A 27,693-nucleotide genomic window follows, 5' to 3' on the forward strand; every position below is an offset into this window, starting at 1 on the left:
GGATTTATGATTTCGGGTTTTTTGTTTTTTTAGAATAATTTACTGTTGCGTCTGTCTTTTCAGAGGAGCGACGGATGACTGCTTCAGCCACAGGGTCAATGACGACTTTATGGAGGTAGGCTATGTAAGAGAAAATGCACTTTTGTTAGGCATCACTTATATTTAGTCTTCTAGCGTACTGAGTCAGTCTTAAGAAAATTAGCCACCGCTCATCCTGATGACTGTGGGTGGCGCTAGGGCATTGCGACTAAATGAGTGGCGACTTGTTTTCAAATAACCAAGTATCTGAAGAGAAATTTGTCACCCAAAAATATAAAGTAAAAGCCTCTTTGATTTATTTTCCCTAATGGAGACATCATTGCACCACCAAATTTCCAAATGACCAGCTTCCATGCAGACAACTACAACGGTGGTTAACAGAAGCTCACGCTGATATTGCCGTGAGCTAATACTAAGTGCAGACAACTTGTCAGACTGGCAGAAATCAACACCAACAGCACCACGTGTTCTATCATCGGTCTCATGACAGCAGCTCCGATCACACCTCTCCCACTGTTTATTCCAGACCATTCCAGGGATAGTTGTTTCTCCGCACCAGGCATTTGCTTTAATCCAGACCAAATGCTAATAGGGCCGGCCATCAGTTGCTGGCCATCTGCCTGGGCTGTCGGTCAACTGAGGCAAGCTGCGTCGAGCTGTGTAGTGACGGGCCTCTGCCAAAGTCTGAGCTGCACAGAGACCACTTCATAACCAGAGGACACTTCACGGCCAATTGTCCACACTTACTGGGAGCACAGACTGCAGCGAGTAGTATTATTAAATTGATCATTTCATTATTCTAAGGGCAGTTTGTCCAGCACCCCCCTTCCACATCATTACAATCTGATTTAGAGGATGTCTTGAAGAAAATCAAGCCTATAACTTTCACAGATGTTAAATCAGAGCATTAATCCATGATGTACTTTGATGTTTACTTTAGTCTGCATAGAAAATAATATTACTTGAATTGACTTTAAATGATATAACAAAAATTATGCTTTCAATCGAATTTACACCCACATGATCATAAAATTAATCTGATTAATCAATCTGGTGAGATTAGGGCTGGGTTCCTTTTATCAACAATGCAATTATTTAAGTAATTACTTGATTTAAACTGACATTCATTCATCAGACTCTCAGAACCGAACTTTGAACAGCAGTTAGCCAACTTTGGGATTCTGCAGCAAAAGTTCCAAAACAACTTGTTGAATTTAACTATATTCGTCGATTAATATCATACCTACGATTGATAGATATTACCTATGAATATGTTTTTTTTTCTACTAAAACCTCCTAGTTTAGCCATGCAATCACTACAAGTCACATAACAATACTGAATTTCAAAAGAGTTTGTGTATTTTATTGTCTTGTTTGATTCAGAATGCATTCTACCCTCAGATAGATGGCAAGAAGTACATCTTTTGCTTTTGGTGTGTGCGAGTGTAATTTCCCAACATGTGTGACCGCACACAAACCTGCCTTTTGTGTGTTTTGCCGTTCTCTGCACTCCATCTCGCAACCTTCTCCTCATTATCAGTTCTCCTCCAGCATTATGGAGCTAGGGTTGTTCAACTTTTTTCAGCTCAGGAAACAAATTTAGAAAATCCAGTACTACTCCTCGACCTGGTCTAATGACTACTGGTGTTAGTACCGTACAAACTAGTATTCCTGGCACACTAGAATGGAGAAAGAGGGTCCTTAGCCATTTCAGGTCCCGACCCATTGAAGCAGTTGCTTAAAGACAGATAATCATGACGGAAAAGAAGTGTGGGCATGTAGCTAAACTACTTTATTGTCTATGTGTGTGCGTGTTTTTCTACATAGGCTCTTCCCGCATACTTGTGTGGGAGTGAAGCTCTGACATTGTACATATGGGGGCATCATCCAGCGCAAACAACTGCATTAATTGCTTTGTAGAAAAATCAATGCAAGGACATCATTAACTAAACGCAAGCTTACATTTGTAATTGATATGTACGATGCCATCTCACGGCGTTTCCTTAGGCGTTCCTGTTCCACTGCTTTGACGCCCACCACCATCCAGGCGACCCTTGAACTTTAATAGCTGAGGGTCAGACTCACAGGTGTGCTGCATGAATTGATGCATCTGTGCTAGGGTCAAACAGGATGTGTTGATTTTCCACTATCTATTGTCTTGTTTTAACTGTGATGCGTATTGTACTAATTACCTGCCGTGTAGTTTGCGTGTTTAATGTTAATGCCAGCTTGCTGCTCTCTGACTTCAATAGGAATTTTATAGAAATGCATTATTAAAATTCTGTGTGCTCTTATCCCTGGAAAAAACAACAACTTTGTTTAACTCGTGATGAAGTATGGCCCTTTGCATATCCCTTCAAAGTTAAAGTCTGTAAAATGACAGGCAGATAGAATAAACAAGTATGGATGAAGGATAAAGGATCACCTTGTTCATGTGTTACAATAGATTTCTCATTGGGGGCTCTGACTAGGCTACCTTTTATACCTCTGTGGAACTCATTATGACCGGCGCCTTTGGGAAATTCATTTTCGTATATCTACACAATCTCAATTATGCCACTTAATTGATATCTTTATTTTCCTAATTGGTAGCTTTAGTCCAAGCTGGAATCAAGTGATGTCTCTACGTAGCAACAGCATACTTCAAAGTCTGTTTTCTATCATTCTCACATTGCCTCGTTATTTCCAACATGTCAAGGATGTCACAACACATCCGCTGCAATTTTAATGAAGAGTGACTTTGACATGTTTTTGGTGTTTTTTTTTTTTTTCCCTTTCATGAATCAGGAAAAAGGTGAGCTAAATGTTACTAGCTCCATGACACTATTACAATTTTCTAGCACACCCATCAATTAGTGCACTATTGAACTGCATTTGTATTCTCTACCAGAAATATTTTGTGTTGAATGTTCGAAGTGAATGCAAATGTCTTTGCATTTAAGAGAGAGAGGAAGCAAAAATAGGACATACAGTTAGCTACAGTTCTCTTTCTTGTTGGTCGATTAAAAAAAAAAAAAATTATAAAAGATCTCCGGTTGTGAAGTGTTAAGGACTGACCCCTGGACAAATTCTATTGCTGTCTGTACTATAACCTTCCCTGCAATGTTCAGCAGCCACGGTCTACTCCACCGTCTCTTAGCCTCATTGTGAAGTTTCACCCACTCCTATTGATTCTTTATTGACCTGAGATGCCCTCCAGTGCCATCGCTCTTCATCGTTCCTCCTAACCAGCACAGCTTTACATCTGCACTCTTCAGCCTCAGCACCCAGCTGACTTTTTACACCCTCCATCTCCACTCGGGCGTTAACTCTTCCAACTCTCGTGCCGGCAACCTTTCTGAAAAGACGGCTGGACAATTTGCTGTAAAGGTGTGAAGGCGGATTCTGAATAACAGCTCCTACATCTGAAAAGAGATGTAATTTTACCTTTGATCTGAAACTAGAAGCCAGAATTGTGAGAGTTCACTAGTACAAGAAAACACTTGAATGGAAGAAAAAAAAAAAAAAAGTGAAATGCCTGCTTGAGTAAATCTTTCAGGGACCAGTTAAGGTTTCTTTCTTTTCATTTAGATTTTTTTTAACTAAATGTATTCTTGCACATGATGCACGACTCACCGTGTATATTAGATTTGATGTATTGTGTAGATAATAACAATAATCAAAAAAAAAATTGCACTCATTGTCAAACCAATTACAGCTTAGCCTATTTCCACTATGGAAATTTGGAAAATACTGTATAATTACACAAACAAGGACAAGCACACTCTATTTGCATACAAAGGCACAAAATATCCACAGTTCCCCTCCCCCTATTCCGCCTGGTTGGACAGCACATAAGTAGCCAAATCTCTCAATAGGAGGAATAAACAAAACAAACAAAATTATATGAGATGAAAGAAGAAAGACAATAAAAGAAAAATGTCCCAATGGATTGTTCAATCCCTCCTCTTTGCTCTATTTTCGCCTTGTATTATTTCATTTGTTTGTTACTTGGCCATTCATTACAGTTTCTCGGTCCTTTTGTTGTTTGTTTCTTCCTGGTGATTCTTAAATGTTTTCGACTGTTGTTTTGATCTCATTTAGAAATTAGAAGAAGCCAACGCCTTGGAAGTTATTTTGATGAGACTTTGATTAACTTCTGTCTGCATTCTTAATACTGTTTCTGATTTTATTGGAGATCTGGTGATACTGAGTGGAAAGGCAACTAATATGGTTGAAAAAAATAAAAATTGAATCATATATTCAGTAAAAAAATGCATAACTTAAGTCAAGCTCAGGCAAATGCTTGTGACGGTTCAATACCTAGCCCAAGTAAAACTTATTTCACGGCAAGTCGTGGCAACCGTGCATGGCAAATACCCTCCATTCTCAGCTGAGATGAATCTTCACTCCTCAGTGAATCATTATGAGAGCCTAAATGGCCACTGCTGCATATTAAAGCACCTTATTTGAATTAGATAATGTGATTATGATAAGATCAATTAACGGCCAGCAATAACGGCAACTGTAAGCCCATTGTCGTTTTGATGACATTTGCGTTTGCTCTGGTAATGTATGTCCTATGGTGATAATTAAGACCCCAGCTTCACAGGCAGACAGGCTGAATGGGAGGGGAGGCATTACATGCAGACCTTTTGGGCGATTAGCATCTCCACTCCATCTTGCCCGCCACCAGCTTCAAGTGGAGCTTTTGAAGAAGTCCAAATTGATTCCGCATCCCGCCTCTGCGACTGCTGCTATTGTGCATGAAGATAATTTCTTGATGTGTGTAATGTTTACACAGCATTCGAGAGGCAATGCCTTGAGCAGTACGCTGCTGTAGGGAGATTGTTCTGTGAATATTTTTAGGTGTGCACCCTCATCAGTGGAGGGTTTTCACAATAACGTTATTTGGCCTTGTACAAAGTGTGCATCCGGGAGAATTTTTTTTAGATATGTTCATGGAATTAAAAATGTCCTCAAGAAATAGGTCATAAAAGAAATCCTCATCAGGTGGTTTTCGTGGCCTTAGGGTAAGGAGTAGAGCTGCCTTATTGCTTCTGCAGGTTCTCCGGACAGATGGCTTGTCACTGTCGTGGTTGGGTGGCCAGGGTCCTAAAATCTTAAGCCAATTTGAGTTCTTCCGGGAGTTGGAGCAGGGCTTAACATCCGTAAGAGCACCAACAAAGGTCAGACACTTGTTGCAAGAGAGCTGGTCAAGATCACAAGAGAGAACGTAATTCAAGCGAGAACAGTGGAATTCAAGAGAGAACGTTCAAAAGATAGTCTAGACTAGAAAAGCAGATGTGCGCCCTCTGCTCAAGTTTCATGTGAGACACCATAAAACCACCAGGGCTTTCCAAACAATCAATTATTTCCAGTACAGTATTCAAATATAATAACCAAGTTCAGTACCATGTGCTGGTATTTTGATTTCTTGTGCATTCACATACGGGCAAACTTAATCATGTAGTAAAGCCAAAGGCTTATGCCAACTTGAAGCTATCAATTTCAGCAATTTGGCAAGGCAATCTGCACTATACATTGGGCGTCCATCCCTTACATCATTTTCCATGCAACATAAAGTTTGTACGTCGAGGATGATCTCTCTGAGGTCAGGTTCTAATAAATCGCTGCTAACCATGAAGTAACAATTGAAGGGATGGTCACACAAATGATTAATCGTCGTTCGTGAATTTTCTATTGGCTTTAGACCTAACTGTGTCTCTACTAGCATTCTTGCATTGTATTCCCTGCTGCGGAGCATTCTCTAATTATTCTGCTAGTAGTTAGTTTTTATCTGTTCTGGTTGGACCATTGTCTTAGCAACATATTGGTTTCATTCCCGCCGAGCCAAATGATGAATATGGTAATGATTAAAGCTTTTAAATTGTTCCTGCTTGTGCTCTTGTCCTCTACATGTTGTGTCCACCCAAACAGCAATTATGATGTCATAAATGATCTGCATCACCATCTGAAGCAACATTTCTGTGGCAAACAATCCTTTTACAGTACTTGTTGGGCAACACTCGCTCCAGAAGCAACAGCTGAGCTTTGTAAGTGAGAGCTTTTGTTTTCCACCAACTTTTCAATGCTTTTCAATGGGAATTGATGTAGCAATTGTGTGGATAGAATTCTAAACATTCAGTGTGAAGTTTAGCCTTTCTGAATTGTATTAAGCTCACTGGAGCCTTCTTTTGGGAATGACGCAGGATACACCCTGTACTGGTTACCAGCCGGTTATAAGCACATATAGACAAACAGCCATTCACACTCGTATTCACACCTCTAGATGATGAGCTCTATTTTCATTCCCAGTGCAAATCTAGCAGAGTGGCTGTCAAATTGCATGGAGGCAGACTTGACAAGGAATCCGTATTTTCTCAAACATGCAGTTTGACGCAGCTAAAAACAAAAAAATCAGTTGTTAGATGTGAGTCACTTTGTGATGTCACAAAATAAGGAGCCACCCCGTAACACCCCTGCAAACTCTCCTAATTTAACGTTAACCCTTTAACGTTATTGGAATAAAGACTTTCAGTTACTTTTTTGACAAGCTTTCTTATTTAGTGTCCAACTAGTCACATATTGTCACATTTTACATCTTTAATAAAGATCTTTGAGTGTCTTAAGATTTATTTCTGCTGTCCCTGGAGGCCAGCCTCTAGGGCAGGTTGACGGAGGATTGACGCCATGAAGGTAGAAGATAATGATGAAACAGCGGGGGGGTGTAAAAAAAAAATTGATTGACATCTACAGCCTGCAATTAATGCGTTCTCTCAAGTCATCTGTGAATTTGTACTGCTTTTGATGTGTATTTATTTTTAGTCGTATGATGCAAGCAGTGATGTGGATCTGTGATCCAGTGTTTGTGTTCTGACACGCAGGGATTGTAGTAGTCGGTGTGAGATGCGCCTGCCAGATGGCATTGTGTATACACAACCCTTCTTGAAACGCACATACACATATAAAGCAGATACACACAATGATAGCAGAATGCGCCTGATGGTATGGTCCTGAGTATCAAACCACCAAGCTATGCTTCACATTTACGTTCTGTAAAATTCTGAGTGAAATTAATTTCACAATGCTGTAAAATCATGTTTTTCTAATTTTATTTAGTTTTGATTCATTAACAGTTACCCATCAATTTATCTGTACCGCTTATCCCCAAGTGCTAGAGCCTATCCCATCTGATTTCGGGCAGAAGGCGGGAGACACCCTGAACTGGTCGCCATATAGAGTTCTTCATCTTAATTTTCGATTCGTCCGCGGGCTCTTACTGTATGTCATCTTGGCATTATAGTTGTCAATTACTGGTTGAATTTCGGTACAGACTTTCAGATGGAAATTCTCCCCCAAAATAGTGTGGCGCTCAAGGGGTTAAGCTCTGCACCTATTACTAATTCACAGCTATGTGGTCTAAACTGGTATTATCAGAGGAAACGTAAGAAGAAGATTCCCTTGTGCTCCCCTTGAAGTGTGAATCACAGTCGAGAACAGATCATACATATGTACAGGTCTCTCTGCTCCCCGACGCGTGAAGAAGGTCTATTGCTGCAAATGAACGCGCCCCTTGATATAATTCTCATCAAGGTTCAATCAATTTCCTCTTCCTTTGCCTGCAGCAGTGTATCAAAAGGGTTCTTCATCAGTCTCTGTCCCCCCCACCCCTTTACTGGCCCCTTAGATAGAGAGAAGGGGCGACATTGGTAGGGCCATAAAGGATGCATATGGTTATATGTTTAAAAATATAGCGATGATGAAGTAGATTGCAGCTGGTGTAGTGTTCTAAATAATTAGATTGTGTTGGAAACGTTCCACATTTAAATATACAGCACTAAAGACCACCAGCTTTGTTGTCTTAATGATCATTTATAGTAGAGCATCGAATTGACAAAAAAAAAAGTGAAGATCCTGATTTGGATTTTTTTTTTCCAAAAAAGATTTTCAATTGATCTTGCTAAATTGTGAAGGTAAAGCCAATGACCTGTTTTTTTAATAGATAATTTTATCATCAGTCATATGGTTTTGTCCTTGTTGGGTAAAGGCATGGCTGCCCAATTTAACAGCTGGGTCATTCCCAGAAGGAATTTAGGGGAAATGTTTGTTTTATGACACAAGAGCAAGAGAGCACACGATGGAAAAGACCACACAGAGAAACTAACCGTTACATAAAGTCATCAATATCCGTGGAAATGTGGAATTTTGCACAAAAACAAAACAGTTAATATGTCCTGGTAATTACACTTGCACAAAAACGCACTTCTTCCGGGAATAAATATTGCTTGTAATCTGTCCCTCATACACACACATACACACACACACACTCACATTGAGAAATCCTCAATCGTGCGACAAGTCCTACTAATGCTGGAGTGTTGTGGCAACAAGGCTTTAAGCTACAAATTGACTGCTACCTGTGTGGTGGGGGAGTGGGGGGGTCATGTCGCAGCTTACGACTGCTACTCTAGCACTGTCCATTCAGCCAGAGGAGACTGTTAGACAGATATATGGCCACTTAATTGGCCCATGATGGCAGTGTGGTGAAGTGGTGATCGCCAGTGGAGTGCTAGACACCAGATGATTAGGGGCTAGTGTGCGTGAGTATGTGTGTGTGCTTGGGAAGAAAGAGCGAGAGACACAGAGAGAGAGAGACTGTGGCTGTGCAACCAAGTTAGGACGTGGGGTCTTTTTTTGTGGCTTTGAATTTGTTTGTGTGTGTGCATGCACTTGTCGTAAACCACATAGACAAGTGCGGGCCTGTGAGCGTATGTGTGCATGTGTGTAAAGTGATCTCAGCCCAGCAGGACAGCGCCAGCCCTGGACTTATTAGTCACTCGTCTCAAGCTGTCAGCCCACACAAAAGGCATCAGACGATTAAAAAAAAAAAAGAACCACAAACCTGTTCGGCACACTACTCATATTCTACGATGTGTCAGGTGTGTATATGAGGGTGCATGTGGGTGTGAGGTTTTTAGTGTGCGTATGTGAAAAAGTGTTTTGATGGAGTCCTATTTTCCCTCGGAGTCCACTCGTTGTCTAAGTAGGTAAATCAATGCAAATAAGGGAAATGTCGAGGACAGGTGGAGTGAAGAGAATAACAAGAAAAGGCTGAAAATGGAAAATAAACAAAGGCTCGGATTTAAGGAAAGAAAAAAAATAGGAGGAGGTGGGGGAATTATGGGACGAGAATGCCCATTAAGGTGGGAAATTGGAGCCCTTCGCAGTTAAGCATTTCACTTGTGCCCATATTTCCCTGATGGTGGTGTGAGATTCACGGGGCCCTGAGTTATCCAGATGAGACCGGCAAGAATTAAAATGCCATATGTTCAGGATGGCACCTCGGCGCAAATCAAACGCTCCTGTAATTTCTCTCAATACCAAAGAGGCCCCTAACATTAGGCTCTCTACGCTTTGCTGGTTTGTTTATTTCCACCCTCTTTTTTTTGTCACATTGAAGTGGTGATTTATTTTAACTATTTGATACAGCTCCTGCTGTTGTGTAGGCTTTTGTTTACGCATGTGTGTTGACAGCATGTTAGGTTGTAGGTGATGGAGAGCATTGGAAGAATCTCATTGACTTTTTCATAATTACTTTTCCATATCAGATCGCTTCAGTAGCCTGTAACGGTTCTGTCTTCCAGTTTTCTAGCTGCCATTTCATCGAAGAAAAAAACCTGATTGAATTTGATTTTTTTTCCTCGTTTTCACCCTGTACTTAATTAACTGATATTTATAGATATCTCTATGAATATGTGGAATTCAGCAAATGAGATACAACATTTATCTTATTGTCTTAATGTGATTAAAGTGGTTTGAAGATGTACGCCATCAAATTGAGAGGTGCATGTTCCATAAATTATGGTAATAGTCTTATTTGTTGACTACTTGGATAAAATCGTTGCACGATGATCACACACACACACACGTCTTGCAACACAATGCTGATTTGTACGGTCTGGTATTCTATTCCTTATATCTTACGTCATTCTCAATTAATCAGAATCTGCCTAGTAACAAAAAAAAAGACGTGTTCCCTTTTTTTAGTGGCATTTTGCGTTTTTGCTATCAATCACAGTTTTTCCACATGGCATCAAAAGTTTTCTTGTCCCGTCATTCTGGTTATCTCTGCATCGTGCTTTTTTTTTCACCATAAAAAGGCTGTACTTGTTTAAACAGCACTTTTTTTTGCCATTTCCATTACTCTACTGCAGATTAGTATTTAATTCTTCTGTAAAGTAGCTGTCTAAGGAGTTTTTAGTCTGCTTCAGGTGAGCAATTCCTATGGTAACAATGACTTGTCACTGGGACAGTACCCTCAGGCAGTACACATTTCTACCTTTATGATGTGTCTCTTTGGCCCCTGTTTACCAGAGAAGTGAACACTCTCATAAAAATGTCAGTCTTTGATTCTTTGTTTCATCATATGATAGTATTAATCCAAACGATGCCCATTTATACTGAGCTCCAAAATGCATGCATTTTTTAATATAAGGTATTTGTATCATGGGAAGGTTGTCTCTGGTAGTCACAAAAAAACAGCACAGTCTAAACAGGCCTTGAAGAACTGCTGTAGATTGTAAATGCTTCCATAACGACTCGTTTAAATTTTGGGTCTGCTCACGTCAGGTAGTTGAACTGGTTGCCAGCCAATCGCAGGGCACACACAGACAATCATTCACACTCTACTACGGCCAATTTGTACTGGTCAATTGGCCGACCATGCATGTCTTTGGAAGGTAGGAGGAAACTGAAGTACCCACAAAAAACCCATACAGGCACGGAGAGAACATCAGCTTTTTTTTTATTGTGCTTTATCGGTCAAAATTTCCCAACTTACCCCCCACCCTAACCCACCATGTCTACTGCTGTCTAGCCGCGCCTCTTTCAATAACATCATTATCTATCACTATCTTTTTTTTTTTCTTAAGTGTTGTCACTACTTCGCCTTTCTCTATCAGCTTCACTTGCACCAATAATTGTGTGTTTCAACCCGTGCTGCCTTCGGCTAATTTAACCACAGATTGAAATGGAATGACCCCCTACCCACTCAGCTATATACACGAACCACCCCTGCCACCAACCTTGCCACACGCACACACACACACGCACACACACACACACACACACACACACACACACACACACACACACACACACACACACACACTGGATTGCAATCAGGAGTCTGAAAGAACTGTGTTTCCTCAGCAGACACAAGGCTGATTCTAAAGCTAATAGCCATTGTTTGAAGTGACACTGCTGCCCTGGCATTTGCTTAACCTTCTGTCTTATGTGCAAGGCAGAGTCAACGCACAATCCCTGCTTAATTAATATTTTCCATCTCTCCCACTTCCCACTACATCACTTAAAACCTGTAAAATAAAGTCAGGTAGAAAAGAAAGCCTTTTTTTTTAAGTCACCCAATAAAGAATCAATGCATTTTCTTTATGAATATGCAATACAATCAATTTTGGTTATGAATATAGTCTACCTTTATACAAACAACTGTCGTTTTTGTTACCCAAATGCAGCAGAAGATAAAAATGACCCATGTGCCTTTGAGCAAGGCACTAAACCTTCAAGCCCTTTATAATGCAAGCCACGCAACATGTCGAATGTGATGTAGATTGCAAACTGAATCCACACAAATTTGACATTGATATGCACAATTATCGTGGTGTTTATTAACGCTTAACTCTGCAGTGACGTGTAAAAAGACTTTGTATAGTAAGGCCAGATGTTGGCTCCCCCTGCTGTTTTCCTGAAGCTCTCTCACTCTCTCTGGGGTTGTCCGATGAAGTGGTCAGCAGTTGACAGGTGCTGCCATAGCTGACAGGCTAAACACAGCATGCGTGTGACAAAGGGAGGGAGGGGGCGAGCACACTTCTCGAGGTCACAATGGCCATGTGCTGTAGAGCATAGCAGGAACTAAACCACAGGGATATAGAGCCAATGACACCTCTCTATATGATTCTACCTGCTTCGAGACCTCTTTCTCTGCTTGTACACGAGAGAAGGATGTAATCATGGAGTAAAACACCATCGTGGGGGGGTAAACCAAAACAGAAGGGGGCTGCACTAATGATGTTACCTTCCTCCAACAACATCAATTTAGTTTCTCATCCTTGTTATCAGATGAAAGGCTGATAAATGAAAAAAGAACATTCTGGACTGTTTGCCAGTCTTGTGAATCAGCTGTGTCACTACACTCCCGTTCCACCTCAACAAGAATCCATCTGATGTGTTAACCCACCTTAATGGTTCACCCGGTCCACCTACAGAGTTTCGCACAAATCATCAAGCACTTGATCATACCTCCTCCCTTTGACTCATTTTTAAGAGTGAAATCACAGTTTATCACACCAGCATAATAATCAAAACAAATTTCTATTCCCTCAAAATCACGCCATTCACTGCTGCTAAAACATTTATCACATGCAGACTAGATGGCTGCAACTACCTGATCCAAAGTACTCAATAAACCATAAAAATAAATATCAAATACTGGCTTCTCACTCAGCACTTCATTCAGCCAGTTTCTGCTCTTTAGAACCAGAACCCAAACATCAGACTGACGGTTCGGAACTGTCCAACTTAAATCATTCTGACCATTATTTTTTTACATTCTATTTAAATATAATATCATGGGATGGATGTTATGCTATACAGTGCTAATTTTCATATTACAACAAATTATATGTGGGTGTTTTTATGGCTTGAAAGACTTGAACTGATTTAACTAATGACATTACTATTCATTTCAGTGGAGAAAGGTCTCTGCAATTTTCTTTTCTACCACCTTAACAAAACTGGCCAGGATACGCTGCTATAATGGCCAACCTCCAAAATACTCTCAAATCCTTTCAGTGGCTCCCAAAAGGATTTGATTCAAAATACTCAAAGCACTTACGAGTTCTCTGTGGACAGCTTCTTGCTCACACCCAATGTCACTGAACTAATCCGTCCGACTCATCTTATTATTGCTTAAGGTCTTACACCTTCAAGGTACCTTGCACCGACCTAAACCACTCGGTGATCTTGCTCTCGGTGGAAAGAGTCAAAAGGATTTAAAGGCTATTTTACAAGGTTTTTCAATATGTTCTATGATCAAATTTGCCTTTTAAACAATTAACACGATTGATTTTATTTGATTAAATCTTACTTTTTCATTTTGTGGACTTTAAGAAGGCTACAACTGTCTTTAAATATTTTCAGATAGCACATGTATGTGAAGCAAACTAACTGGGAGTTTGTGCAAATATACAGGCTGCTAGCATTTGATTTTTTGAATATCACTGCCTGAGCAATGTTGGAACATTTGGTTTGTCTAGGATGGACTCTCATCACATTTGACCAGGAAAATGTGCATATGTTCTTGTGTGTGGCTAGGCGTGCACCTCCTCCCTGTTGGTATCTAAATTAAACTGTCTTTATCTCCTCCAGAAAAAAAAGGGAAGCGAGAGGATGGGAAGTGCTGTGGAATGGGGGTGAAAATTAATTTGTTAGATCAAAAAAAATATTTAATTTTGCTTCACATCAAACAAACGTCTTCAAGACAGGGTGTACTGAGGCAGGCCCGCCTTTTTCTTCTTCTTACTCCACTTTTTCTTGATCTGCGTCCTCTTTTCCCCCTTTTAATTAAAAAAGTATTCTATTATTACAGCAGATGAAAAGGAAACATCTATTCAAACAGTGCAGTCGTACCAGACTACCACTAATCTTTTGGTAATTATTTTTTAATTGAATCTTTTGAACGCAAAAGCCCTGAGCAGATGCTTGCAATGCTGCAGTCCCACATTGCACACTACGGCATGTGTACGCTATGATGCCTGCAAACGGTCAGGCGTGGAAAGGAGAGCAAGACGAAGTGAAGGAAAGAGGCCTCGATGGCAGAAGGGAAGAGGATTGACCATCGGAACCTACAAAGACTTTGGGCTTTGGAGAAATAAATCTTCCCAGCTTTTCTCAGAGGTCCAGCAGACTTCATGTTCTTAACCCTGATACCTCCTGCTGCAATCCGTCTGCCGTCTCCACTTTGGATACCCACAATCTGCAAAGTTCTGATTCCGAGCTAAGTGAAGGGATGGAGGTTGTTTCTTTAGTTGAGGGGAGCCAATGGCTAAACCTGCAAGGGTTTGGTCTTTCTGAAAGGACCTTAAAAACACCTTATTACCACAGAGCCCTCCATTTCAGTGACATTTGATATGCCTCTATGTCTGAGCTAAGCATCCTGGATGATGTGTGCATAAAGTTCTCCCTCTGAGATGCCTTAGAAGTGCTTAAAAGAGCCAGATGCAAAGAGCGGCTTAAGGAGCAGGCAAATAGAAGCAGCTCGGAGGAAAAGACGTCTTTAGCTCGGCTATATGCGGTAGCATATTGGCTGTTAATCATGTTGAGTAGCCGTCAAAGCGCACCCAAGCAGGTTAAATCACATTAATCGTACATGTGTACGTAAGTGTGAATGAGGTAAAGTGTCGGACAAACTAAGTGCACGGAGGCTTTGCTTAAACTTGATTTTCTGGGCCCGTGCTGATCAAGCATCCCATAGAGGGAAATACAACTATAGAAATATTACAAGGTTGTACATGAGGTGTTCCTACTTTTGTGCTTATGCAAGAACTTATTTTATCACTTCTCCTGTGTCTGCTGATATTTAGCTGAGATTCCTGTGTATTGAAAAAAGTGAGCAGAAAAAAAGTAAATTCCTGCTGATTGCTTTCATTTCCAAATTATTGCGGTACGTGCGGACGCACGAATGCATGTGGACAAACGAACATTTCATTTCCTCCCAAGAATTAAACACACACGTGATAATAACAAAATGAAAAAAAAAGTATGTGGAAAAAATGTAATTATCACAGTGCTTCAAACTACTAAGATATTAACACAATTAACAGTGTAGCTAGTATTTATTGTTAGGTACTGCTGTAAATATGGTGATTATGTCATAGCCCAAAAAATGCCATAGATCAAGGACGTTGTAAACCGGGAAACCTACTGTAATTTATAATAGCTAGAATATTAACGACAGCGACACGAGTAATGTGTGCGTCAAAACCTACGTAATTAGCTCCCTGCTATTGCTTTCATTTATCAATACGAGACTGATCAAATCCAGCTAATGACCAACAGAAGGTTCTAAACCAGAGGCAAATAAACAATGATAGAAGGAGAAAATTGCTACAGGGATATGGGACAGAGGAAGAGATAGGACCACAGAGGTACGACATAGAGAATGAGAGATCAACAATGCCATAAATAACCTTGGGGGAAGTCACCTGTCTTCCTGGAAGCGACAGCTCGTCAGGAAAATGAATGGGTTGTCATTGTTGCCTTGTGCCAATGGCTGAGGGCACTGAAGCTGGCACACAGATAGGAAAAAAAAAAAGATTGTCTTTTTGTTTCATTGTCTTTGGTTCACAAACAGCTCTTTGAAAGCACTTAAGCAAAAATGACAAAATGAAGTGAGGGGAAGCGTGCATAAACTCACAAATGCACTCGTTCCAAAAGATACTTATTTACGACTCATACACATCTCAATCACGATAGCCGCCTTTCTGTCCACTTTTTCATTGGGCTGTTTGAATTTCATCCTTGTGGCATTGGGTAAAAATTGGACCCCAAGTGCTGAACACATTAAATTGAATCTGATCTGTAGAGCATTATTATCCTATATAAAAATCAAAAGATCCCAATAAAGACTATGTATACATAATTTATTGAATTTAGCATGGGCATTATGGGTGAACAGGCAGCTTGGGTTCACGTTCCTCATCTAATGGTGTGAATGGTAGTCTGTCTCTATATCTGACCTGTGATTCACTGGCTGTCAGTCCAGGAGGTAGTCTGGCTTTCGCCTGCTGTCAGCTGGTAGAGGCTCCAACTCTCTGCCATCACTGAACAGGATAAGGGATATAGAAAATGGATGAATTTAAAGGGTGGTTAAATGTTTGCAACAGTCTGTACAATTAAGATTAACATCAAATAAGAAAAGTGGTTATTTATCAAACGACCACAATTAACAGCTGGGTTAGCAATAGATAGAATTGAAGTTATGCAGATTCACAAAACATAAAGCCCACCCCCTTTTCGGGGAATTTTTTTAATTGTAATGTTGAAAGACCCAAATCTGAATTGTAGATAGTAAATTCCAGCATATCATCTCGTGTGTGTGTGCGTGTGTGCTTGATTGTATGCATGTGCAGAAGGTGCTTCTTTGTCAGTGAAGAAGCCACTATGCCCGAGAATCATGACTACAGCACAATTCTAGATATTCGCATATAAAAAAAAAAAAAAAATCCTCCGCTCTTTTCATATTGCGAATGGCCTACCAATTCATTTCAATTTCCTGCAGGGCCTGAGTGACTTCAGAGAGCAAGACATCCATCTAAATCTCTATTTAGCCTTGCGCTTACATCTTACACCCAAAACTTGATATTTTGCAAAATATGACTAAAGCGCATGCGAGTAATACTGCCTGTCGAATTTATTTAATTTAAGAACTGCCTGGCCGTAACAGATTACAACCACTCCTTTCATATCAAAACCTTTGCCTCAAGTGGCTTCTATGCACAATTTACAGGACTACTTATGTTACAAAATAGACACTCAAAATGCAAACAGCCACAACTATATAGCTTCTTTCTTTCTTTCTTTCTTTCTTTCTTTCTTTCTTTCTTTCTTTCTTTCTTTCTTTCTTTCTTTCTTTCTTTCGTTCTACAGGATTCTAGGCCCTTCATATTTCACACTAAGTAGCGCTTTGCTAAATACGAAGCCGAGAAATGGGGAAGAAAGAGCTGCGCGAGGGAGTGGGCCTGGAAGAAAAGGGTGAAAATCAATAGTGAGGACATAGCTGGGGGTTTTCCATATTACATTTTGCATAGACGTCGGCTTTAATTTGCCTTTGATCTCAATCCCAAGATGACTCACTGAAGCCATCTTCCACAGCCAATTGTGTGTGGGGGGAAGGGTAGAAGGGGGGAATGGAAGGAGTGGGTGGAGGGTTCAAGATGTAGAAAGAAGAGTTGTAAGGAGCTGAGGATAGAAGGAGGCAGGAGAGTCAACCACAGAGACACGTTTTCCGGGCCAGGCCTTCGTCTCCAGTTCGTACTTTCTGCTGAGATGTCAGTTCTTGGACATGGCAGTACAGTGTCAACTTCAGACTATCATGACTGAATCTGTGACTCTGTGCAAGATGTAAATAGTCAGTGATAATCTTCCATTCCATCCATCTATCTATTATCCATACCGTTTGTCCCCCACGGGCGTGCTGGAGCATATCCCAGCAGTCATCGGGCACCCTGAACTGGTTGCCAGCCAATCACAGGGGTACACACCGAGATGAAGAACCATTCACAATCACATTCAGACCTACGGGCAATTTGGAGTGCTCAATTGGCCTACCGTGCATGTTTTTCTGGGGATGTGGGAGGAAACTGGAGCACCTGGAGAACAGCCACGCAGGCATGGGGAGAACATGCAAACATCACACGGGGAGGGCCGGAAGTGGAATCGAACCTCTGGACTGTGGGACGGACGTGCTAACCAATGTTCCACCGTGCCTACATGTGATAATCTTAAACGTCATAATTCTTGAAATCAAACAAAAAATATAATCAATGAAGTATTAACAACACCCCAAAAGAATTTTAGTTCCCAAATTGATAGTCTTGTATTCTTGTTGTTAATGAAAACATCATAACAATTGAAACCGATCTGTATAAAACGTAATGCTGTAATTGTACAAAAGTATTTTCAGTAACATTGCAAAATGTATCTTTCTTTGTGCAATCCTGATTATGTTATCCCTTTCATTCTTATTTTATCCCTTTTAGCGTTTCTTTCAAATGTGGCTTTAAAGTCTTATTTACTCTTGTCTGTTTTGTGCTTTTCACCTTCCAAAATGTAAGCATTTGGCAGAATGACACTCACACTTTGTAAACAGATGTTTCCAGCTCAGAATTTCCCATTACTATTATCAGCTAGCACTGAGATGTAAAGGTCTGAAACTATAATCCAGCAATTAGTTGGCTTCAGGGGTAGGAACAAAGCCTGGAACAACGGCTATAGATGGAGCATCTGCTTCAAAAGCAGATATTGCTGACACACCACTGCCAGAGGCTGCATTTTATGTCAGATAAAAATGCCAAAATATATGAAATGCATTATATCAAGTCAAACTATCGCCAAGCACAAACAGTATATTTCATCTAAGCAGGCAGGAATCACTTAAGTCAAGCCTCATCTACTGAACTACATTAACACACCATTAGAAGTCTGGGAGCTGAAGTGGTGAGAATAATATATGAAGTTATACAAGTAATTAATAGATAGAGCTGTCTCAGAGAAAAAAGAGAGGAGTATTTGTCATCTTTTCTCCACACAATGCAATTGTTCTCTGCAACATTCACCAGTCACTGTTATTAATGAGGCTGTCCCACAGAACATACATTTCAGCATACTCGCCATCCCTGATTTTTTTTTTTCTTCTTCTTGGAAATCATATAAAAATAGCTTTTTGTCTCAATGTTGTGTGCCGTCCATTGGGAGAAAAAAAAATTCAAGACCAACATAATTTGAAGTAGTTTCCAGGTACCTTAATGACACGACATGCTTTTGACAAAATACTCAAAAAAATCATTATTTTATTGTTGCTTGATTTTTTTGACACGACACGCTTTCCACAAAATACTCAGAATTGAAATGTGCCTTTTTTTTTAGCAAGTAGCCCTTACCTTATGCAAGTGAGCCACTGGCCACCCTGCCCTGTATATTGCTTAGTTAATGTCAAGTATGGATTTTGTCACCATGGCGATTAGGGCCACAGCTTTGGGTGGCCGCACTTGCCAAAATATGAGCCGATGAATTCAGTGTGGGCGCGGTTGTTATGTAAATTAACCACACTGTTATGTCACAGCTCTCTAGTACACATTTTCAAAAATAGTAGCTATTGCAATTTGCAAAAGATCGCTAAAGTTCATTGGTTTGTTCGTACATCACCATTCAAACCAACTTCATTGACGTCTTGTTTTACAAAGGCAATAAAACTTTTAGTTTTTTTGTCTGTCACCCATTTCCATATATCCTTCAACCTTTCTTTTGTCTTATACAGCATAACGTTTACCTTTTCCGACAGCAGAGGCACCTTGTGCCGCTTTTTAGAATATTCAAGTCATCACAAGTACAAAAGCTTGGTTTAACATTTGAATAAAACACCCCCCAGATGAAAATGTTATTTGACACTCGCCACTGTGTTCTCAAGCACAAATAAAACACTTCATATTGAGAAACTATAAACTACAAAGCTAAAGTAAAATATTTCCATGCAGCATGTGAATTTCCACCCATGTTGCATTTCTGTCAGTTCTGCCCCCACTTACAAGAAAAACTGTATCCCCCCACCCACCAACCCACTCCAACTTGGTTTCTTCATATGGGTAGCAGAATTTGATATTATTTCGAGGCTTATTCCTAATCATCCAGACTGTAAATATTGCACACTTCTTTTTGCGGTGGCCTAATGGGCATGTAACCTTATAGGCAAGCATGTGAAGTGGTATTCCTCCCGTGGCTGGCTGGCTGGGAGCTTAGCGAGTGTGCCAGGCACTCCCTGTGGATGAAAGCCTTGTCAGATGGTACAGTCAAGCTTCACTTTGACTCTTATGAAAAACAGACATGTCCAGCCTCCCATGAGTAAGCACAGTAATGGAGCACAAACGTCTTCAAATGTAAGAGTATTTCCAAACTAGAAGCTTTTCTCCCCTTGTGTTCTGGCATTTTCCTCTGAAATGTACACCTTTGCTACCCCTTAGCACAAAGTGCAATGAACATTATTGCTGTCATTTTCCTTTTCTCGTCATTTTATTTTTCTTCTTTTTTTTTTTGCAAAAGAAATTTGGCTGTCCATCTTGTCTGCAGTATTTTAATGAACAAGCACCCTAGCAACCTCAATAATCTAACCTGTCATCTCTCTTGGCCCGGTCCACATTCCCCCAATGATAAAATGAATTACACCTTCTATTGTCAGTGTGCTTTAATCATATTAGCTTCTGCTAAAATCACAGAGCATTGTTCAGGCCCCCAGACAAAAGACGACATATCTAAGGTTCAATGGACCTTGGATCTCCCTGGGTGAATTACATTAATTCTAAATAACTTCACGTTAAGCTGCCTGTCCGATAGAAACGGCACAAGGGCTTTGACTCAAGTGGCATTTGCACTTTCATAGTCACTCCTAATAAGACTGTCCAACACTTTATATTATAATAGATATTCTATTCACAAGATGGACTAAAAAATGGTTTTGTCTTTTTAATTGGCTTAATGAATTCCTCACACCAAGCTGTCTTATTTCAGGAGTGATTATTGTATCAATTAGGGCCTATTCAGATGATTGAAATTAAGTTGTTCAAAGACTTAAGGTAGAATAATTGGAGTTGATTGTTAGTAGTCAGTAGTGGTGGGCAGTGAGTGTGTTTATGTTAGCTGAACCAATCAGAAGATGAAAAAATGCCAAGGTCGCTTGGCGGTGATGCAGAATCGTGAATCTAAAATATGATTGGTTCATCCTTGAATGAAAAAAAAAAGCTCTGTTAAAACAACCTCATTTTAGTACAAAAACGACCCCAATTTTTTTTTTTTTTTGTAAGGGTGGGAGCAACTCAAGGTTGGGTCAAACAGGATATGGCTCTCATTGGAACTTCAATTTCTGAGTTGCGTGGAAATTTGGGCCCATTCATCCAGCAGAACTTTTTCAAGTTACTGGAGGAGAGGACCCACCTCTCTCAAAGCATTTATGAACAGATAAAAGATGTGTACGTTTGTGATTAATTTTAATTTGTTACACAAAAGAAATGATATGTTTTATTTGCAGCCCTAATATAAATGTGTATGTACAATTAATTGATGACACCACATGCGAGTAGTCCTCACTCGGAGCTGTTAGGGGATTGCTAAACGATTGGATAAGTCCTTAATTCAATAATTTCTACTGGGTACGAGCCCTCCCCCGTCGCTCTTCATCGACGAAGGCACTTTAAGAAGGGAAATGTTTAGCATATCTGTCTAAATGGGCCTAACAAGCTTCAGCCTGTGCTCTGTTAAAAAAAAAATAAAAAAATAATGAAAAAGAAGACAGTGTGATGTTGCCTCTCTTGAACTGATGATGGCATGCACTTAATGCAAATTGGTGTCTGGGGACAACAAATTCTCTCTTAATACATATGCAGGGAGCGAGTGAGAGAGAGAGCAAGTGGGAGAGAGAGAGCGTAAGTGAGTGAGAAAAAGAGAGAGAGCTGAGCAATGAAATGTTTTAAAAGGGAACTCTAAGGCAAAAATAATACAGCAATGGATTGAGTGGCATGGGGAAATTACACTGCAAAGAAAAATCAAAGAAACATTTTTACTTATTTTAAGACTACATTGTGTGTATTTGATTCATATTTACTTTTATCATTTATAATTTGCTTCATTTACGCGTATTTTGCATCTTTGATGAAAAACATACCAGCTGTGGATTTCAAAAGTATGAGAACATTATGGTTTAGGAGGTATTAGCCTACTTTTAACCAACCGTCATAGATTTTAAAAAAGCAAACTGTGTATTTGATGATGACAAGTTAAAAATATAGTCTTTTTTCTTTTAAATAACAAATGTGGAGAGGTGTTTTTTTTTTGCATCCCATCAGCTCTCATTAGTTAAGCCTGGTACTAAATGCAGCCATATGACATCAATACACTTCATTGAAAAACAATATCAAATATAGCTAGTAAATATATACAGTATACTGTAGAGAACCTGGACACATACGCACACATGCCCACGCACTCTACATACATAAACATGTAGACTTGCTTCCCATTGTTGTCCCCCCCCCAAGCACCACACCCCAGTCACACTCTCTGAGGAAGTTTAGAATCCTGTCATTCCGACTTGGAGTTCAGTGCTTCTTTTAAGTGTGCCTCGACAGCAGGCCTCTCCTCCTTTTGTATTGTTTTATCATTTATGCATGGGTAGGGGTTGGCGGTGGTAGGGGGAGGGGGGGGCAGAGCATTTTAGGCATAAGGAGCAGCAGCATTAGGACAGATCGGGGGGAGGGGGGGGCACTAATTTATATTCTGTTTCAGCACATCTTAGCGAGCTGAGGAGTTCAAACATTTTCCAAGCAAATGCAGTGAGAGGAGGGGAATAAAAGGGAAGTGGTGAAAAAGAGAGAGGACAAGACACTTGGGGTATGTGTGTTTGTGTGTGTGTGTGTGTGTGTGTGTGTGTGTGTGTGTGTGTGTGTGTGTGCACGCCGGTGTGTGATGTCCATATGCTTGAGCATGCATGTATGTGTGTATATATTATGTACAGATTTTGTCTGTACTCCAAAACAGATGGAGATAAGAGAAAGTCTACTATGGAGGGGTTGCAAAGAGTTGAAAAAGCAGAAATCGGGAGGGGGGATAGCTAAAGGCAGCAAGAAGCGCATGAAACGTTATTTTAAAATAAAATGGAAATATAAGGTTCTGTATGGAATACTGCAGATAAAATATAATTTCAAGAATGTTTTTCAAAGACAGGTTTTAAAAGGCGCTTACTTCAGGAATTCATTTTTCCAGCAGCCGCTCTCTAAAACCATACAAATAAGGACATTCCATCATATGTCAAAACAATGTTTTGAGTGAACGAGTACTTCACTGGCCACAATTAATTATCAGATCAAATTCCGAGAATCTGTATAACGCGACCTGAGTTAGAAAGATGGTCATTACAGACCAGGGAATTTCTGAGAAATGCTTTTTGTGAAAATCACAGATTATATGACCTCAGTACAATAAATGGAAAATAACAGTAAAAGAAAAAAAATACTAAGTATATATATATATATATATATATATATATATATATATATATATATGTATGTGTGTGATATCCGTCAGTGCACAGCTTTGTGAAGGATGTCAGCAGGTGTAAGGTTAAAATAAATAAAAGAAGGTAAAAAGTAAAGCAATGTTGTGTTGTAAAATAAAATGTTTTTTACTGTGAATGTTATTGGTTCTCAGCTAATCAGCACCTGATTGTTGGAAGGCACCTCTGATGGCACAATCAAGTGCAGAGAGCTTCTACACATTAAAGAGATTGTGTGAAAAACATTTTTTTTCAAGGAGCTTGCTGAAATACTTTTTTTTTTTTATTAGGACTGTAATCTGCTTCGAACAAAAGTCTTCCCCAATAGAAAGTTAAATGGAAGATGTTGCATATGTATGCTTTTAATTAATTTAATTAAAAATATATAATTATGATGAATAAAGAAAAACAACTGTACTGTAATTGCATCATGTTATTTTCATCAAGTAGTCAGCACAAAATGGGTAACCCTGTCATTCCCACACTCAAAGTACTGTGGCCAACTTTGCCCCTATTTAACATAAGCTGATGTCTGCTGTGACTTCAGGATAGCCACGTCTGTTCCAGCCATATCAATAGTCATCACACTGCAACTCAACTCGAGACGACAACAACCTACAGTAAGCATCCAGTCCAAACAAAATCAGTGGATCTATGCATGCGAAAAAGGGCTTTGTGCGTGTGTGTGTGTGTGTTTCCTTCCTCTTCCTCCACATGTTCAGTGTGTACAGTAAATGCCCCTGAGCGTGTGCAAAATGGCTCAGTATCAAAGAGTGATGATTGAACTGAAAACATTCTCCATTCTGAGAAAAATAAGCACTGCGAGTCAGTGAAAGAGAGAGCGTGTGTGCATTTGTGTGTGTGCATGCGTGTGCTTGTGTATGGGTGTGAAAACATGCAGATATGCGTGTGTATGTGGAGCATATAGCATTTTTTTTCTACAACAATCTGGCCTGTGTGGGCACATTCGTCTGAGTGTCCACCGTGAAAACAAAGAGAGACTGAGAGATATTCGCTGACATGTATTGAATTTCAATAAAAGCTAAAATGAGAGTATGAAGCTTGAAATCTTTTTTTTTCCAATCCGTCTTTGCTCTGTCTAGAATTAGTTGTGGTACACTCTTTTCACCATGCTCAGCTAATCTTATCTCCTTTTGTCCCTTGGGTCTTCTCTCATTTGGTATGTCCCATGAGTCATGTGCCAATCAAATTGCCCATCAATGTGCACCTCATTCTCTTCTTGGTCTATCTCACTCTAAAGGATTTCATTAAATTGTGCCATAAAAAAGTTATTGAAGCCGAACAGGGATGTTGTGATGAATGTCATCATGTGAATTAAATCCAAAGGTGATCTTCCTGTTTTTAGACTCAAGTGCTACACAGGCTTGAGGTCAACCAAATCATTTGAACTATGTTTGTATGGAATATTTTAAATGGTCCGTTCACATTTCATCTATTGATATTGTTTGTGCAAAAACACTGATTCATTTTTTGGTTTCTTCATTTCCCTTCTTATTTTTGAACAGGCACTGCATGGCTACCCGGGTAACCTCCCGGGTATGACCCTCTCCAAATCACCCCAAAGACATTTGACTGAAAGCATTCATATTACTCTTCAACTAGACTAATTCTCCAATTTCAGCTGAAGAAAAACACATCTTGCCTTCAAGACAGAAATATGGGAGATTGCTGTCAAATGCACCAAACGTTCCAGAAATGCCTGCAACTACTTCAATGTGGCTGTCGGCCTAACTGGCAGGTACCCTTACTGGATTCCTTCATGTCGTTTCAATTTGGGGTGTTTGGAGCTATTGTGCAATATTTTCTTCACTTGATGATTACTGCTTTCATTGTGCTCTATGGTAGATTGAATACCTAGGAAATTCTTTTGTACCAGTGTGATTCATTTGAACAATGAGATCATTGACAGGTCTCTGCCTCCCAAGGCTTGTGTTGTCTAAAAACTACTCTAACAGCTGCACTTTATTTGAGCGTCATCAGATGCACTTTAAGTGGTAGCAGGTTTGTGATGTGAAGTTTGACTGTGGTTGGGTCATTTTGGATTCAGCCACATTCAAAGTTGTAAGAGGGCATGAATACTGGTGCAACTACTTGGTTCGTTTTTACTCTCCCCTCTCTAGATTTCTTCTTTTAAAAGAAAAAGAGTAATACAGGTTATAAATCACATAAATGGCAAAAGAGAAAATGTTTTGAAATGATTTACCTGCATCTCACTTTTTTTAAATCACAAAAATCTGGCATTTGAAAAGGAGTTTGTGGATGTATTTAATTAAATATATTCCATTATTCTTATTTCAGAAAACAATTGTATGGAAACAATAATCATAACCTTACAATCTTTTTTGATATTTTAACAGATTATTTTTTCATGTTTGATTTCCAACTAAGTTTTGAAAACAAATTAAAATAAGCTAAAACAACAACAAGTGATTGAAGTATCACCTCTTACATTGTTCCAATAATGTCAGATTAATTCTTTCTCTATTATCGCTTCCAAGATAAAGGGTGGGGGGAGCACTTTTCTACAATTATGCTGTGTCCCAATGTCCCATTTGGGATTTTAAGCCATTTACACAGATGATTCCAGTAATGCTATGCAAATAGAATTTAATTCAAAGTTAATTCACCCGCATTACTTTTTAATAAAGAAATGATAAATTTTAATCTCCCTTGCAATTTGATCTATTTATGCTGCTTCTGTCGCTGGAAAGTGTCCACTGCTTGTCTAACCATTAATTGAGGCAAGAGTGAGGAGGGGGGGTGCAGCAGGTAATGTGCAGCCTCATGAAGGACTGTGCCTGAAAAAGAAATAAAGGCTGTAATGAATTGATTTCATATTTAGTCAGAGGCGTGTTGATACACAACGATCTCTTGTGGTCTTTCAGTGCCTGCAGTATTTTTTTCCTTTCATTAAGGTAGAGATTCTGCCCTTTGATAGTCTTATCGATTCTGCCTCCAAACACTCTGGCACTCCTGTGAAGTTGATCTTCAGGTAAAAAAAAAAAAAAAAGATGCTATTGACTTTTATGTTATTCTACCAGTGTACAAGTGGCAATTCACATAACTGCTTTGCTTACCAGTGAACTGTTTTGCTGTTGCTTTGTTCTTGCTTTTTTTTTTTGTTTAATTCGAGGAATATTTACAGACTCAGGCCTTCTGCGAATTTGCATTGTGTATAAAAATCTATTCATATTTGCACAACTTGGTGCCTCCGCTGATGTCCAGCTGCGTCCTTGAAGTTTTGTCATTATAATTAAGAGCGAATATCAAGTGACTATTGAATACGTCTAATTTAATAGCTTGCTGACCTACCTCTAGTAATTCATCACCTTCAACAAACAATATCCTGTCTGTCATCAGTTGACCATTTTATTTCCTTTAAGTATAAGCTGATTGGGATGGAGACAAAATGGAGCTAATTGACATCCCTGCAGTTAATACATCCTCCTGCTGACACTATTTACACTGTGGGTAAAATTTCCTGCTATAAACTACTAAATAATGACTGGTATGAAGCATTGTTATTTTCTGTTTTTGTGAAACGCTTTGTTATGACGAGAGCCGTTGTGAAAATGCTACATGAATAAAGAATTTAAAAAAATGTTTTATTAAGTTTAAAGAAAAGAAATTGGTCCATATCAGGAATTAGCTTGTATTTATTTGATATTGCATCAAGAACGCATATTTGCAGTCTTGCACACCACAAATCTTTAAGTAATTAATACAGCTAATCACGGTTGATGTTGCTGGTTGTCAGCCTCCATTCATACTTGGTCTGAAAAATTATATTTTAATAATGTTATATTTCAATGTTGTTTCATAGGAAAGCCTTGGCATGCTTGCAGTCAGGGGACAAATTAGAAATGTCAGTTCAAAAAGCTTTAGAATTGTACCATACAAATCTGTTTAATGATAATCTGTGAAAAGATAACTATATTATTCTGTGGGGGGGTGGATCTGTGCTAATCACAAAAACAGTAATTATGAGAGAATGTGAATGTTTGGCTAATGTATTGGGTTAAGCAAAAAAAGCAAGCTGCAGCCAATCTGAGGACATAAGATCAAACATGATGATGAAGTGAAGCTCATTTGGTCAAACATCCTAATTGATTGGTTGATTATGCTTGCTCTGTTCCTCTATCTCGGAGGATCTTCTTTAATGGCTTCATAATGACGCTACTGAACTGGACATGCAAGACTCAGCCAATTAGAATAGTAATTGGCTTTAATTAACTAAAAAGAAAGGATTTTCTATTAAAAAAAGGAGATAGTGAATTTGATTACTCATATTCATTAAGTTTTTCCCATCCCTCCCCCCTGCCATGCCTGGATCTTTGCACCCTTCATTTTATGACTATCTTATCAAGTGCGGAACGTCACAACACGCTGGCAGAGGCCGCAGACATAGCAGGAGAAAAGCCTTTCTTCTGCTCTCATTCAAAGTGCCTTCCTTTGTTTTTTTACGTGAATGTGTCATAAATTGTTGCACAGAAAAAAATAATTAGAATTTGTCATTCAGTGCTTGAGAGGTAATTTTAAATCTGAACTTGGCACTCTAAGTGTTGTGTGTGCGTGTGCATGTGTGTCACAAAACTCGGAAGAAATATATTTTCATGTGTTTTGGTATGTATCAGGAAACGTGAGAATCATTTTGCACCAGCAGGTGTCTGTAACGGTGCATCAATAATTTGCAACAATTTCAAATAACTCCCTCCTCTTCCTCTTTCCTCCTTTCTGGCCCAATGTTTCTCCACTTT

The 27,693-nt window shown here is 39.4% G+C and overlaps 1 long non-coding RNA gene across 5 annotated transcripts; it reads left to right on the forward strand.

Annotated features, from left to right (window-relative positions):
- Positions 1-26,538, forward strand: LOC148393124 (uncharacterized). Of its 5 annotated transcripts, XR_015860348.1 has the most exons (5): positions 1-115; positions 23,463-23,535; positions 24,442-24,472; positions 24,558-24,674; positions 25,852-26,538. It is a non-coding gene; the product is annotated as an uncharacterized LOC148393124 (long non-coding RNA). The 5 variants fall into 5 exon arrangements; XR_015860347.1 differs by lacking the exon at positions 25,852-26,538 and having other exon boundaries at positions 24,558-25,771; XR_015860351.1 differs by lacking the exons at positions 1-115; positions 25,852-26,538 and adding an exon at positions 5,972-6,074 and having other exon boundaries at positions 24,558-25,771.
- Positions 26,539-27,693: the final 1,155 nt, after the last annotated feature.

This window comes from Syngnathus floridae, chromosome 9 (assembly GCF_059516105.1).
Source record: "Syngnathus floridae isolate MCC-2025c chromosome 9, RoL_Sflo_1.0, whole genome shotgun sequence".
Lineage (NCBI taxonomy): Eukaryota > Metazoa > Chordata > Actinopteri > Syngnathiformes > Syngnathidae > Syngnathus > Syngnathus floridae.